This window comes from Simochromis diagramma, unplaced genomic scaffold (genome assembly GCF_900408965.1).
Source record: "Simochromis diagramma unplaced genomic scaffold, fSimDia1.1 OVJJ01000159.1, whole genome shotgun sequence".
Taxonomy (NCBI): domain Eukaryota; kingdom Metazoa; phylum Chordata; class Actinopteri; order Cichliformes; family Cichlidae; genus Simochromis; species Simochromis diagramma.
In genome coordinates, this window is record NW_024387197.1 from 968433 (window position 1) to 985323 (window position 16891).

Below are 16891 nucleotides of genomic sequence, written 5' to 3' on the forward strand. Positions count from 1 at the left end.
AGGAAAACAGGATAAAGACATGCTGTGGAAGAGAGACAGAGATTAATAACAGGTATGATTCAACGCAGAGAAGGTCTATAAATCATTGGTTATCATTTGATTTTCCTCACACACAGGATTGCATTAAACAATCTGGTTAAAAAGTCCACTGGCCTTGCTCAAAGACATTTCCACACCTCCACAGGTATGTCATCTGGGCCAGCCGTCTTTCCATTTTTCATCCTTTTCATGGATTCAGTTCCTCACTAAACCTCTATACATTTCACTAACTGTCCTCCATCTGTCCTCTTCTCGCTCTCATTTTCGTCCTCTATCAGCTCATAGAAGATTCTGGATTTCAGTGGGACCCAATGAAGAGAAGCCAACATCAGAGAAATATGCCCTCTCTTTCTGCTTCCTGTCAGAATTATAATGACCAAATTCTATAACATTATCAGTAAGTTTAAATAAAATTTGATATGCTTCTCCTTAAATATAAAAATATATAATAGAATATAATAGAATAGAATAGAATAGAATAGAATAAAATAGAATAGAATATCTAAATAACCTATATAAGTATATAATACAAATGGGAGGAGAGGAGGGCGGTTACTTTCTAATCAAAAACTGTTAAAATGTTTAGTCACTCAGTCGACTCAAGTCAGAAGGAAGCTGCTAGACCTGACAGTGAAAGAAGTGAAAGAGAGAGAAGCCTCCAGGCTGGAAAACGTGACAAAATCTCTACAGAATCAAGGAAGACAGGTTTCTCACAACTAACTGGAAATTCATGAAATACTGTTCACACGACATGCCTGTGTGAATCCATGACTGCAGTCTCAGACCTAAATTATTAGAAATGGTACGAATCAAAATTTAAAAAACCACAATGTTTACTAAAATAAACAAACGCACACACACTGCTCTCTTAATACCCAAGATAAATGATGACCCACATCTAGCTGCATGTGTGAGCCTGAGTGTGTGTGTGTGTGGGGGGGGGGGGGAGGGGGGTATAGTTCCCCATAATCTCTGGTGGGAGGTTCTGAGTCAATTGGTAGCAGACAGCGCCATCATCTGGTAACAAAGTTCATCCTCATGCTGAATCCACAAAGGACACAAAGGAAGGAGATAACACATTTGAAGTTGGATTTATTAACACTTGGACAAACAGTGAATGTGATCAGTGTTTAATGTGAAAGAAGAGCAGATGGGTTTCTAGTGTATCGACCAACACTACATAGCAACTGCATCCTGAGTGGGATGTATATGAATGTCCATTAATGCCAGTAAGAAGTAACAGTGGTGAGGATTTTGTCATTTATAGTTCTAATGATGATTTAACAGAGTCCCATCAAGTCAATTTTGTTATTAATAAAATCAAAATTATATATTAAAAATGATTTTGTCTTTTTAAACTAATTTTTTAATTTATCTCGAGTTTCACCTTTTGGGTCAAACATTTAACTTTAATATTGTCCAAAATTTAGATTTCTTTTAATTAACAATATTTTTTATCATTCTGTTTTTTCCAATACAGCCCAAAACATAATTCGGACATTATGCATCTAATTTTTAGTGTCTTAATTTTCTTTTGTAGTAACACAATTTTGAACTTTAATGCTTGTATTTTAAAGACAATTTTTTGACATCAGCAACATTTATTTCCCTTTATTGTCATGGTCCTGGGTCGCTGACCCAGTGTTTTGAGTTTATTGTTATCATTTTCTAGTTTCTTCTGTTTTTGTATTAGTTCTTAGAGTTTGGGTCTTGTGTTTAGTGTTTCTGTTATCCCTACCTGTGTCCTCTCCCGGTGTTCTGTTCGTGTCTCTGAGTTTGTGTTTGGAAAACAGTCTGTGAATTTCCTGTTTTACTTTGAAGGTCTGTGTCTCGTGATGGCCATTAGTTCCAGCTGTGTTCCCCTCTGGTGTGTCATTCCCTCATTGCCTTGTGTGTATTTATAGGGAACTTCCTCGTCAGTTCGTCTGTGTTATTTTGTGTTTCTCTGTGTCTCTCTGCTCCTCGCCTCGTGTCCTCCCTTTGTGTTATGTTTCAGGTCAGCTTACTAGCTGTCCCAGTAGAGTTTACTTTGTAATTTTTTATCACTGCTTTGTGTCACTGTCACCCGTCATCAATAAACCTCACTCGCATCACTGCTGTTGTCTGCAACTTGGGTCCTTCCTCTCCAAACACCACACAACTGCTGCCCCAGCAGTGACATTTATTGTACCTAAATTTTCTTTTTCTCTTCATCTTTTATTTATTTTTTATTTTACTAGCTATAACAGCCTTTGACAGGACAGTAAAGTTGGAATTTAAAGGCTAATGTTTTCAAACTCATTCCATTTTTCTCAAGATTTATTTCGGAGACTCTGTATAAGATGATGTCATAATTAATGGTGAGTTTATATTAAATTAACCTTTTTAAACTCATAAAAATATCAAAGTTCTGATCCCTTCATTCATAAGGTTAGAGTATTACAATTTTACCATGCGTTTTCTCTTTTTTACTTTTAAAACCTGTAACAGGTCCACAACGAATAAGCTCTAAAGAATGAGATTTAATAGCTACTTGAGGTACTTTAGATTAATTTAAGCTCTATTTACACAACTATGCACATCCATACAGCACTTTATTTATCTTCATTAAAGGCTTCATCTAGTGTGCTAGACAGTGCAGCTGCTGTAAAACACTGTGATATTCTGGGCCTGCTTTGCTGCTTCAGGACCTGGACAGCTTTCTGTAATTGATGGAATCTTGAATTCTGCTGTCTAGAAAATCTTGAAGGAATATATTCTGCCATCAGTTTGTGCCCTGAAACTCAAGCACACTTGGATTATACAGCAGGACAATGATCTGAAACACACCAGCAAGTCTACCTCTGAATGACTGAAAGAAAGCAAGTTTTGGAGTGGCCTAGTCAAAGTCCAGACTTAAATTCCAATGAGATTCTTCAGCATGACCCTAAACAGGCTGTCCAAACTCAAACACCCTCCAACGTGCCTGAATTAGGAAAAGATCTGCAAACTGTGGGGCAAATTTCCTGACTGTGAAGGGAAAGACTCATTGCCAGTTATCGACTCATTGCCAGTTATCGCAAATACCTGATTGCAGTTCTTGCTGCCAAGAGTCACACAAACAGTTCTAAGGTTTAAGGGGCAATTACTTTTCACACAAGGCCAGGTAGGTTTGTATAGTTTTTCTCCTTTAATAAATAAAATCATCATTTAAAAATTCTATATTGTATTTATTTAGGTTGACAGTCTCTAATATTCTCTATTTATCTAATAAATCTGATCTGAAATATGTAAGTTTTATAATTAGCAAATCATAAAAACAACACTTTTTCATGGCACTATAACATAAACACAGAATGTATTAATTACTGCAACTCATCTCTTTAACCTGCTGGCTCGCTCACCCAGCCTGTTGTGTCTCACAAAAGAATGATGCTTGGTTCAATTAATACACCAAGTGAACTATTGGCAGGTGATGCTGAGCGCCAGGGTTGTATTGGGACCCTTGGAGGAATTACAGTAATGCAGCCATCTTTAGGATGATGCTATTACTCCTTAGAGACAGACAAAAAGATAGAGTGGGAATAAGATTGCAAATATAAAGGTGTTTATGATCCAGTGGTGACTTGGGGCTCTTAGTATTTCCTGTCTGTGTCCCCAGGGAAGGTATTATTCACTTCCAAGCTGCAGGATTCCAGCTGAACCTTGAAACTGGAAACATCCGCCCCTAGCATCTCTCCTGACACCCCCACATCACCATTTGTGTGTCCCATAAGCAGAGACTGACACAAAGCCTACAGCGCTGAGATGTCTGTGGGGCCATAAATTCTGCCCCAGCTTATTGAGTGGAGAGGATCGCGCGGCATGCTGCGTGCAATCGCCTCCTGCTGTGGCAGACTTGCACTCTAATCCCTGTTTGCAAGGTCACAGTGATATTTTAATATCCCTTGGCCACAGTGAGTTTCAGTGTTCCTCTTTATTAAAGCTGTCCACACCTGTTATAAACAATTGGAACCGAATGTCTCCCAGGAGGACTGAAGGCATGACTTTTACACAGTCACACACTCGGGCTTCTAGCAATGTAGCTCAAATGTGCTGTCCAGGCTTGTAAAGGAAGAAACAATATATTACACAATGCAGATGCACCAGTGTCTTTTCTGCCATGAGAATACAAAGTATAGGTTACCAAACAAGCAAAACAGTATCGGTATGAAGTTACATTATTGGTTTAAGAAATCTGGGTCAGTCACCAGACTTCCACATACAAGCTTGGTTAGTGAAGTGCATTCATAAACTATACAGGTTCCCTACACTGACACAATAAGCACTTAAGAAAAACATACAGACTAATAACTCCTTAGAATTTGACTAATCAGGCCTAAAACACAACCATGTTATAAAGTCTGTGGTACACAGCAAGTCAGTCATAGATCTCTATTTAAATGCTCCAAAAAAACCAAAAACAGCACAAATGTGTTGGCAGGCCCAGCTCAGTGGTTTACACTGGCAGCGGTGAGGCCGAGTGGACAGTTTTGGGCTCCAGTGGCTTGTTTTGGGAGTTGTTGTGAAAGATGAACTATCCATGGTGAGTATTTTTCACTGTAAATATGTTTTTTATTGCAGGTTAGTGGGACTCTTGAGGACAGCTTGTCCAAACAGACTGTGCTTCAATTTTGATGAGTGAAATACTAGTATTTTATAAACCTGTTACTTCTGAGGTTGAGTTTGATCATATTGGTGACTTATCTTTTCTATCTGACACAACATAAAAAGTGTTAGTGAAACAACACAACAAAATCTGGTTGGAAACAGCTTTATGTTCTCTGCGGCAGGAAACCCTTCTGGATTTAAGAGACAAGACATCCATGAAAATAATTCAGGATTTTACTGTGATATTATCTGAAATCTGAATCACATTTACAACCTGAGTTTGAAGCAGGAGAATATCAATGTTATGGAAAACATCCTTTCTGGTTCCTGCACCAGAGCAGTCAACACTATCAGACCAGTTGCTCTCACATTGCATGTCACGAAGGCACCAGAGACCACAGATGAGATCATCCCTCGATCCCTTGCAGTCTGAATACACACCCGATTTTGGGGTGGATGACACAACGGTCTACATGCTGCAGAGAGCTAACTGCCAGGAAAAATCAGTAATCACATCCGCCATGTCGTGGATTACTGATTACATGACAGCCTGCAATATGTGAGACGAGGCAGCTCTGCCTGATTTGGTGATATGCAGTACATCAGCTCCACAGGAGACGCTCCACAGGAGATGGTGCTGTCTTCATTCCTGTTCACCTTGTACACCCAGCCTTTCAGTACAACTCCAGGTCATACCACCTACAGGTATACTGTGATAACTCTGCAGCAATTGAAGTGATGGGCAGCAGGAGGAGTACAGAGTACTAGTTGATCATTTTTTGGAGTGGTCTGGAAGGAATTTAATTTCACTCAACTCAGTTCAGGTTTATACATCTAGTGCCAGATCAACAACAATCATCTTAAAGTGTTATATACTGTAAGGTATAATATTCTTGAAAAGTAAAAACTCCCTTGTAACAGAAACCAGGCTCAGGGAGGAGCAACCATCTGCTGTGACAGGTTGAGAGGCAATAGGAAAAAGAAATTAAAAAGAGAGTATAGGGAGACTGAATCATCTGCTTTTGAATATGAATAAGATGAGAGAGATGGTGTTCAGCTTCGGAAGGGACAGGATGGCTTCAGAATGCTGATGTGGTGGATGAGTACAAGAACCTGGGCAAGCTAAACTGACCAATACAGTCTCACACAGATGCTGCATACACAAAGGGGTGCTATTTATCCCTTAAGGAAGGTGAGATCCTTCAACATGTGCAGTAAAATGATGGAGATTTTATATCAGTTAATTGTGGCAAGCACAGTGCACACTTTGCTGTGATGTGCTTTAGCACTGGTGACACCAATCGACTGGAGAAAAATATTAGGAAAGCTGGCTCTTTGATTGGCTCCAAAATGGATACTTTTGAATCTGTGGTGTAGAGGAGCTCACTGAACAAACTGTTACCCATCACTGGTTTACCCCGATTTCTTCATCATGTCAGTGACTGTAACAAACTGTTTCCATCCCCAACTGAATGATTTCTTATGTTATTTTATCTTATTTATCTGTATGCACCTGACATACTTCATACAACATACTGCAGCTGGATTCTATAAACCAAAAAGCATATTTTGTGTTGCAGTGTCATCACAGCTATGAGCTATCAGTATCAATCATGCTGCTTTGTCTTTAATAGATGTGAGCATGCTGTCCTGCACACAGCTAACCTGACACATCCAGCCTCCTGCTTCCTGCAAAGGGAAGCAGCGAATGATTAAATAATGAGGAGACCTTAATGCTTCCTCTGGCGGGGCATTCCTCTGTTAGTAAATGACCACTTACAACAGACAATAACTGCCTGCTTAAAGAGCGCAAGCATTAAGAACAGGCAAACACCTCTGGACATAAATATTCACACTATTCAAATGAACAGGCCTGAGACAATATTGTCACATCAGTCAGCAGCAGGGTGAAATATAGTCAGACACACTTTAATGGGCACTTCACCCTCCCAACCCCCACATTTGTGCTGACAAAAAGGAAAACACATCTTCTTAATTGAAACACTCATTTCCTAGCTATTTTCTCTTTGCGATGGATTACTCTGACACGTCTACTGACTTTAATTCACAGCCTCGATGAGGGCATTTAGAAGGCCATCTCAGGGATCATATTTTCATTTATCACATATTGACGAATACATTCCTTTTTAAAAACTATTCAGTTAAACTTTAATATATAAATATTGCTGGAGAGAAAGCCTTAAAGAACGCATGATGGAGTGTTTTCAGGGGATTGACTCAGCTTTGCTGGCCGGTGTGAGACAGAGAGAGCGGGAAGTTGTTTGGTTTTACAGCAAATTTGCAAATGCAGAGGATGCGTCTTCTTAAAAAGATTGACTTTCTCACATAGTCAGGAGCTACTCCAGAAAATTAACAGTGGTCTGCCAGCTTCTGTAAATTATCCTGAAAAGTGCACTGGTGGTCAGTGTAGGGCTCTAAACTTGAACAAGCTGAGAGAAAAGACGGGCTGATGGATAGCCATGGTGTCCATCACTTAAACACTTCTGATAATTGGAGCGGCTGATGGCATTTGTCATTGTTATTTACAGATATCACATTCTTTTATGTTGCTTAGCAACACCCAACAGTTTAGTGCTCAATATAAAAATAATCATATTTAGATTGTGCTTTTGTTTTGATAATCATATTCATCCATTCTTTTCCACTTATTGTTATCAGGTTCACCTGGAGGCTCGAGCCTAAAGAAGACTGAGCAAAAAGAAGAAAGACATACAATTCCTTTGGGATTAATAAAGTATTCTGATTCTGAAAAAGATGACAACAAAACAAATGACAATTAAAACACAACATCCTTGGAGGAGGTAACTAATAAACTATACTGCCAAGAGCACAAAAAAATCTGCATTTTTCTGTTATCCTACTTTTATTCTACTGTTTTTTTTTATACAGGAGTAATTTGTGTAGCCTTTTTGTTACTATAGTTTTACATTTATCATATATAATTTATAATTTTAAACAATAGTCATGTAAAAAAGACAATTTACTCTATATACCAAAATATTCTAGTGTTAAATTCAATCAGTGATCTCTAGCACCAGCCTATTTAGAACAGAATGATATAATAATAATAATAATAATAATAATAATAATGATAATAATAATAATAATAATAATAATAATAACCCTGCGACAGACTGGCGACCTGTCCAGGGTTATGGAATATAATATTCATAATTCCCTGTACTTCTTAAACAATTTTAAATGGCATTTCACATTACCTTCCAGTAGCCTTTCATACAAATGTTAGACTCTCTTTGAAGCAGAGTCTTATTCTGTATGCCCACAGACATAAAGTGATGACGGAGAAATGTTTGGGTGGAGTTCACTTAAAGTACATCACTTGCCAGAGAGCTAATCAAGAGAGAAGCTGTTTTACAGTTACAGCTCTCTTTAATGTCCAGCTTTCAATCCATCTTTCACCTCTCAATAGTTTTAAAGTGACAAAAATTGATTTCTAGGGGCCTTCTGCCTCTTCCTTCCAAAACTCTTTCCCATTCACTTTTTTCACTTACATTCTTAGCTGATTTATGGCCCTGTTGTTTTTTCTATTTGTTTTATTCTTTTTTAACAAACCTCTCTGGTTTTGGTCAAATTTGCTGTCTGAGCAGAATGAACTGGAAGCAAATAAATACATTTGGCTTTACTTTAAATTACTTCTGCATCACTGTGTACACTCTAAGAAAAAAAAAACTATAAATGTAATATAAGTATAAATAGTAAGATCTTTTGGATGTTAGAAGTCAAGATGGGTTTAAAGACCCAGGCTTGATATGACACACCCTTGGGTTTTCCTATAATTGACAGCGGTCCACCCCATTAACATGACTCCTAGATTAGTTTAAGTTTTGTATCTACATATGTCCTATTTCATGTTAGTAACATCTTTCTTTGTGTGTCTGTGGTTGTTTCAGCTCGCTAACAAGTAACAAGGGATGACAATCCAGACAATGAGATGAGAAAAAGTATAATTAAACAGAAGACACAAGAAACAAAAAGCTACCAACTAACACAGGAAATGAACATAAAAGCTGAATTATAGAAATGCAGGAACAAGACTGAACTTCACAGAGAGGAAAATAGGGAGGATGGGACAAAAGCTTGCAGCTGTTTACAGTAAAAGCTGTAGATTAAATGACATATATACATTTTTTCACCTATTTTTTCAAATGTTTTAACCTTCAGAGAACTCACCTTAAACCTGAAGACAGAAAAAAGTGCTCATGGGTATTGTTGTTTGCCCAATGAGCAAATACATCTTAACTGTTTGACTCTTTCCAGAGAACTGAAGATCCGGGAAATGTGAAGAATGCTTCGCATCACCTTGAGAATCTTCAGCTTCAAACCCCCACACTCATCCCCACAGCCCAAAGGTTATCTGCTGCCAGACTCGTCTGCATACACAGTTCAGCTGTAAACCACACTAATGCCTGAACTAAAACTGTTGAATCATGTCCTACAGATACATCTCTAACAAATGCACGAACCAGGACTGTGACTCTTGGTCATGGACTTTAAATATACTAATGAAAAGAACATTTTCTACCCCTAAAAATGGAGTAGAAAGGAGGGAATACAGATTTATTAAATTGTTTTAGACAAGGGATATGGCAAACAGAATATGACCATGATGTTAAGGCATCATCAGTTTGACACTCATGATCCTTGAGATAGAATTTGCATGACCCTATGTACTTTGAAATTAGTGAATAGGATCAGCAAAGGTTCTGAAATTGTTTTTTAGTGAATGCAGCTCCTTTCTGCATAAATGCATTTGATCTGGACCGATCAATCCAATAATTACCCATATTTTAGCACCCATATCGAGGTACTTCACACAACTGTGAAGGCCGATCAGTCTATATATGGTTTGAGTAACACATTCTGATGTATCTATACAGGGTTTTTTTTTTGGTTTTTTTAACAGAAGTTATGTGAAACTGCAGAGAGCAGGAGAGAAAAACAGGAGGTCTCACAAAAGAAACTCAAAAAGAATCCAGCCAATATTCATTCAAAATAAAATGAATGTTTTGGTTCTGAAATGTTCCTGGTTTGATTTGAAGCTGTGCTAAGGATGGAACAGAACTGCTTCAGAGATATAATGCCACAGTCATGTAAATGGTGTATTTAAGGGGCTATGACTGAAAAGGTTCTCACAAATCCTCATTTATGGATGGTTGGGCAGGACCTTTCGTGCATACTGGGTACCTTTAAAGGTCCTGTTTAACATGCAGGGCTAATGTAACCATAATCAAAGAATAAAACAAAGCTCTAAAGTGCATGACACATGAACTGTGGTTCACTCCAACATCCTATATACACTTTTCAGCATCCTAATAGCCTGTGGGTCACCAGTGATCTGTTTAGGGTAAAGATTGGATAGTTAGGTTCACATCTTCCCCTTAATATAGAATTTTCACCTGTATGGTATACGCAAATGGAAATCTTCTAACAGAAGAACTGGGTCCAAGATAAATGTGGAAAGGCTCATCTGAAAGATAAAAATATTTTTGAAACTATGCTTGTTTAACATGTAGCAAAACAAGCAACCTAACTCCTGTTCTATGTTGTTCACTGAGGTTAAGAGGTGCCAAAAATGACACCACTTTGCTGTCTGAATATGAAATGAAGGGAGACTTGCCAAACTTGAATTTCTCATGACTCTTTTTGCCACCTTGAGACATGTGGTCACAGTGTGTTTGATATCAGCTCAGAGCCCTGTCTCTTTTAGCACCTCTGCTCCGCTGCTAAACTACATTCCTCCCACCTCCAAAGCCCAAATATGTTCACTCACACTAACCTGTTACCATTAGGCCATCCATCAACGTTCAACTGTCCAAACACGAGAGGTGTTAGGGGAGACAGTGCGGGCAGACAGGTTTGGAGGGTTTCCAGAGCTCCTGGCTGTGAGTATGTGTCAGCTAAACTTGGTCAGACTTATTCTGTCTTCATAAAACATTTTCTAAAGTTTGTCTGTGTTTATGTTTTCATTTCGCAAATATTATTTTACTCTTTTTGGCTCTCTGGGGTCCGTTTTAAAAGTACCACAACATGCTTTGTGTTTTGACATAGAAGGCTATGGTCGATTAGACAGTGTTCCTCGGGAAGTTTGCCAGTGAAGTGATCTGGAAGATCCAGCAGCCATAAGAGCTGGTCTAATGATCTAAATATTAAGGAAATGTGCTTCAGTTCTTCCTTATTAACTGTGTTAGCATAAAACACCCCAGACCATCATTTATGAAAGGACATAAGATGTTTCTGTCCCATAATTCGCAGCAATGCACCATCCTACCATCAATAAAAATAGATACCCATGGACTGATAAGTGATATATATTGTGAATGTTAATTAAAGTGAATTTTCCATTTCATGCCACAGCCTGCTGATATGACCAGTATAGAGCCAGAACCTCCTGAAGAGATTATAGATCTTGTATGGCCTGATAATGCCTCTGGATGCCGCAGAAAGAAGTGGAAACTGTGGCTGGAGTACCCTGCTTAGCCTGCTGTCATCATGACCTGACTTAGGTTAAGTGGAAGATAATGGATGAGTGGAGAGATGGATAGGATCGAAACAGGTTACACTGGTTATATGACATGTAGGCTGCCTTATCTTATTTGTGAAGGTTGTTGTCTGTACATAGCCTAAAAGGAAAACCAAAATTCTTATCTTCTTAGGCTATTGCAACATCTTCTGTATAAATTTTTTTAATGTTCTGGGCTCAGACATTTACCAGTCAGTGTGGATGGCCTTGAATTTACTCATCCAGTGAAAATTATGCCCACATTTACCATACTGGGTTCAACCTGATTTCATGAATATTTTAGCATGGGTCTTTGATCTTTGACTGCTTGATAATGTGATGATGGATGTTGCTGACATAGGTTATGGCGATTGTTTGTTTCAGCTTGCTGGTTGGATTTTGTATTTCTATGAATTAAATTCAATTTTGGTCAGTTTGGTCTGATGACTATACATACAGATCTCCTGCCACAATGTTACAATCTGTCAGATAACCCCACTGAAAACTGACCCAACCCAGGACTTAAGCTTATTGTGATGGAACTTCCTTTCCCTATTCATCAAGCTTCTCTTGCCTTATTGGCACCCAAAAGGATCCATCCAGCAATGTGGATGTTTTACTGCAGAGAGTGTGTTACTGGGCAGTGACCCAGTGGAGATCTGTGGGTTTATCCGCAGTGGCAGGTTTCACACACAACTCATGGGCCAAACCCACAAATAACACCAGCCGTCTTGTTTACCATCATTCTCTGGCCTGTTTCAGATTACTGGCTGACTCTTTGAAGTAGGCCGATGAACAGACAGGGTTTTCCCCTGCTTCCCTGATAGAAAAAGACTGGGTCATCAACAGTTCTGCCACCCACCACATATCTTGAATGACCTCTGGTTAAGATGTGTGCTTACTTAGGCATCTGATCAAAGAATCTTGGGGAAGCTGTAACAAAAGGTCCAGTGTGAGGCATTTCCTGATTTCACAGCAGAATCCTCACTGTACTACAAGCCTCAGTGTGTTGCCTTTGGAAAACTGGCCTTACCGCTTCATCAAAGGCAACAACTTGAAAGTTGTAGCACACTATCAGACACAGAATACTGAGCTTCAGGTATAGTTTATGTTCTAAGGAAAATAAACTTGCATATATCTGTTACAATTTGAAAATGCCCCAGTGATCATACACCTAGAGAGGTAAAAGTTTCCACTGAAACCTTTATATGAATGGTTTTCAGTTTAAAACGATACGGAGTGCATTCGTTAGTGTTACAAAACATCAAGTTTTGAGCCCATCTGGACCTATGCAATACTGACATAGATATTGGTTAAGTGCATCTATCTTATTATTTCTGTGGTGCATCACCTAAAATGATTGTTCAACAGTGCGGTGGAGCAGCTAGATGACACTACTATATGAAACAGTGCAGATTAACTCTTTTCATTTAAGTTCAGCCCAAAACCATCATGCAGTTCTGTGAAGCTCCAGTTGGACTTTGCCATATTGCCAGCTGTAATTCAAAGGTCACTACTGCACTGGCTGTGTTTTCTTGACCACCTTTTTAAAAACCATTAGAATTGCACAAAACAGTTCAGAGATGTAAATATGAGACGAAATGCTAGCAAAATTCCTTTAGCTCACTAAAAATATTAGAAAGGTTTTGTCAAATGGTTATTGTACATTGCCAAATTTTTTGCAACAATGCACAGCCAGCTGGGAATTGTGTAAATATAATAAAAATGCAGTTAAATGTTATTTAGTTTAATCAATACCTCATCAAAACATTAAAGAAAAACAAAATAACTGATAACCGAAATCACATGGCCATTTCCTTTGAGAAATAAGCAAAAAATATTCAAACAAAATATTGTAAATATAGGATTCAGTTACCCACTTTATTATGCTACACAGACAAAATGCCACCACATTTTTACAAATCACATATTACTCCTCACATTTGGTGTGTGTGATGGGCCGTCAGCGATGGTTGTGACTGGACACAAGCTCTCCTCTGATACAGCTGTGGTCAAATCTAATTTGGTATTTGTAAGCGTGCCATCTGTTGGGGACATCATAGGTAATGGTCAATATTCGGGACATTTAAGGTAGAATAAGGGGCGAACTAATTTTGCTCATTATATGGGATGTCCCGTAAATTGAGCAAAATAGCGGGACAGTTGGCAATCCTGTTCTACATCTAGTCAGCTGCAAGTTAATGCTAATGTATTAGTAGGCTACAGTAACTACTGAGGGCTTTTGCAAACATAATGTTACTCTCAGCGGTCTGAATTAGCCACAGTCTTTGATAGCACCAGTTGTACATTGTCAAATAGTTTGTTATTAACTTGTAGAAACATAGTGGCCTAAAACTAAGTTATATATTTGACTTAAAAGTGGAAAAAATGCCCCCAGCAAGCATTTCATCACTGAATAATGGTCAGCTGGTGGCCTTTTCTTGCTGCCTTGTCTTGGATGTCTTGCAGGTTCTGACATCAAAGATATAATGTCTCTGTCAGCTGGACATACTTCTTAAAATCCCCTTACCCTGGACTAACTGGACTTCTAGTAAAGGACATTTTCATTTTCAAGAACTTTGGTTTTAATAATGTTTCTGTTGTTGTTATTTGTATTAGGACTACATACAGTAAAATTTCACACACAACTATGTTATGTGACTTCATACTCAATGCTATCTCCTCATGCTGACATGCTGTCCAGCCTCTCCTGTGTTGTACACATGTGTGGTACAACTGTATCCCGAACCTGCCGCCCTCACTCACACAAAGTTTTCCCTGCAGTGTCATGGACCATTGAGCAATAAAAAGTCTGTAACCAAATCTAGAGTCTAATCCAGCCGGGAAAATCACTGGCTGCTTCTCCACAGAGCCGAATCCTCCCACACTGTCCCCATGCAGCACTGTATAGAGAGACCACATCAGTGGAGCAAATGAAACCACAAGGCACGGCAATGATGTGGGAAGACAGAAGGTTTGTTTGTTACACAGATTTCACTAGTGGTGCTGCTATGGTGTTTGTTACAGTGTTTATAGGAGGTGGGGAGTGGAGGTTAGGGTCCTTGAGTCGGCCAACAATATTGAGTATACCTCTATGCAAACCTAAATGCAGGATCTAAGACAGACTGTGTTATACAAAATGGACTTTATATTTTATACAATTTGACCTGAAATGAGTGAGTGAGCCCATAAACCCATTAGAGAAGAGTTTACTAAGGTCAGACCAGGGGGCTGTTTTCCCATAGACTTTTATAGGGCTGGAAGTCTTTTGCAACCACAGTTATCGTCCTCTTGGTAGACATCAAAAAGAATGCAGGTTAAAGGCACTTCCATGCTGCCTTCACTGTTCAGACCCAGAAGCTATGCCCATCTTTTATACTGTGGTTTAAACCTTTTGTTGGCGAGGGGAGACAGTTGGAAGAAAATGAGCTCGAAGGGACGAGAGCTAAAACAGTTTATTTCAGACACCTAGGCCCACTATAAGACACAACAACACACACAGCAATGATAAAAGTGTTGACTTTTTTCTTCTTAGAAACACTTCAGTGTTTTAGTGTTTTGAGCACCATTGAGCATCTGGAATATTTCCTTTTTGAAGACTAGAAGCCATGTTGTCAGTCAGTGTTTGCTTTATCAAAAGGCATTTATGATGCCATCTAGAGAGCTCCTCTCCCAACACCTTTTCACCTTCAGGGTTCACTGTCAGGACTGTGCATTCACTGGCACCTACAAAGATATTATGCAGTCCTTCATGCTCCCAGACCTGTTGAAGAAACTTCCACTGATAACCTCTATGGCATGTCTGAGGTACTTGCCTTTCTGATCAAGTAGCTCACTGTCTGTGGTGTCAATATAGGGCACCACTGTAAGGATGTGTTTCCAATTTCTCCTGAGCTATATAAAAAAAACTAAATGAAACAGCGCATAAAGCAGCAGAAAACTTGAAGAAAGCATAGATGAGTAGATGCAGGCTTTTTAGGCTTATCACTCTAAATGGTAAAAGGACTGGTTCTTTTAACACTTTTCTACACTATCTGAGCACTAAAAGCGCTTTACACAACTTACCTCAGTCACCCATTCACACACATTCACACAAGCGCTTTTTTTCTATGTTTTCTCCGTACGTGCTTCAGTCTAACATTCCTACACATCCATACTCCAATGGATGCACTGGAGACCAACTTGGGGTTAGTATCTCGTACAGATATTTGGCATGCAGACTGGAGCAGACTAGGATTGAACAACCAACCTTCTAATTAGTAGATGGATTTTACACTACAATGTAAAAAAACAAAAAGGCTGAATGGACAAATCATGGAGCTGACAAATGAAACCAATATGGAAGTACCAAAGACAAAAGAAAAAAAGGAGAGCCTCAAAAGCCTCTTTGATTGACAGGTGTCCAGATACAGGCAATTGTAGCTGGTAGCGGTCTGCTAGGCCTCACCTCCACTAATCAGGGTCACTGAACTGGACCTCTCCACTGGGTTTGTGTTGTTGGTGCCTTTTGGAGCATTTTAATGGAATACCTGAAAATAATATGGCCTGCTGCGCAGTACAGTTTTTTCAAGAAGTTTGTGCTACAGTTTTGATAAGTTCAGTTGTTGTGTTTTATTTGGCTGTTTGCACTATATGAATTCAATGATGAAGTTTTTTTATACATGAAAACATAATCAAACACAATCTGGTCCTTATCAGGTCCTCAGATAAACAAATTACACTTTGTTATTATGTATTTAACAGAAAAATTAGCAAAATGCAAAAGCAGTGAGTGAAAAACTAACTACATGTATTCCATATGAATTAAGTTAAGTATCAACCAGGAGCTGATAATCAAATGCACTTAATTAATTAATCTGTAGCAAGCGTGACCAACTTTATAAAATCAGACTTTTTGACAGTTTTCTTGTGCCTTGAAGTGGAAAACATTTAGTATAGCTGCCAATCTTCCTAGGAGTGTATGTCCCAGTGTATGAATAATGGGTGTGCTTAATCCGATTGTTAAGTGATGACGTGACGAATCCTACTTCCGGGCCTAAAGTAGTCTGCGTTTAATATGGCTTTTGTGTTGTTAACATGTTTAATGTTATGTATTTTCTTCTATTTAATCTCAAAAAGCTCCTAAAACAGTCAGTGATCACCTCCCTCGGCTTTTATTACTGCTAATCATTTATTTAAGCTCAGTTTTTAAAACCTTAGGATGTAACTACAGCCCAGCCCATGCAGCAGTATATGAATGACTAACCTCATATTGTGGATGGATTATCTCAGTTGTTCTCCTGGCTGAAGTTTGGTCCTTTTACAGCATCCTGCCATGCGATTACATTTGTTCCTGACCACCGAGAACACTCATGTTAACTTTTATTGAGTGGAAAAAAGTTAGCTTGTTTATATTATGCTAACATAGCTGTGTCGCTAGCGGTCACGTAGCACATCATTATATACCAGCTAGCCCAACTTCAGTAACCCTACAAACGTCACTGCTGTTTAGTTTCCTGTCTTCATTTATGTTGGAAGTGATAAGAAAGCTGTACGTTTTCATTTGTTTCCAAAACCCCGCAGTCAGGACATGCTATATTGTATTTAGATAGAAGCTAGCGAGCTAACTTCCTGCTAACTTCTAACTCCGTTAAATGTCATAAATTCCGTTTTCATGGATGCCTGGAAGTTAAACTCAATTGTTACACCTGGTAGAGCAGAACG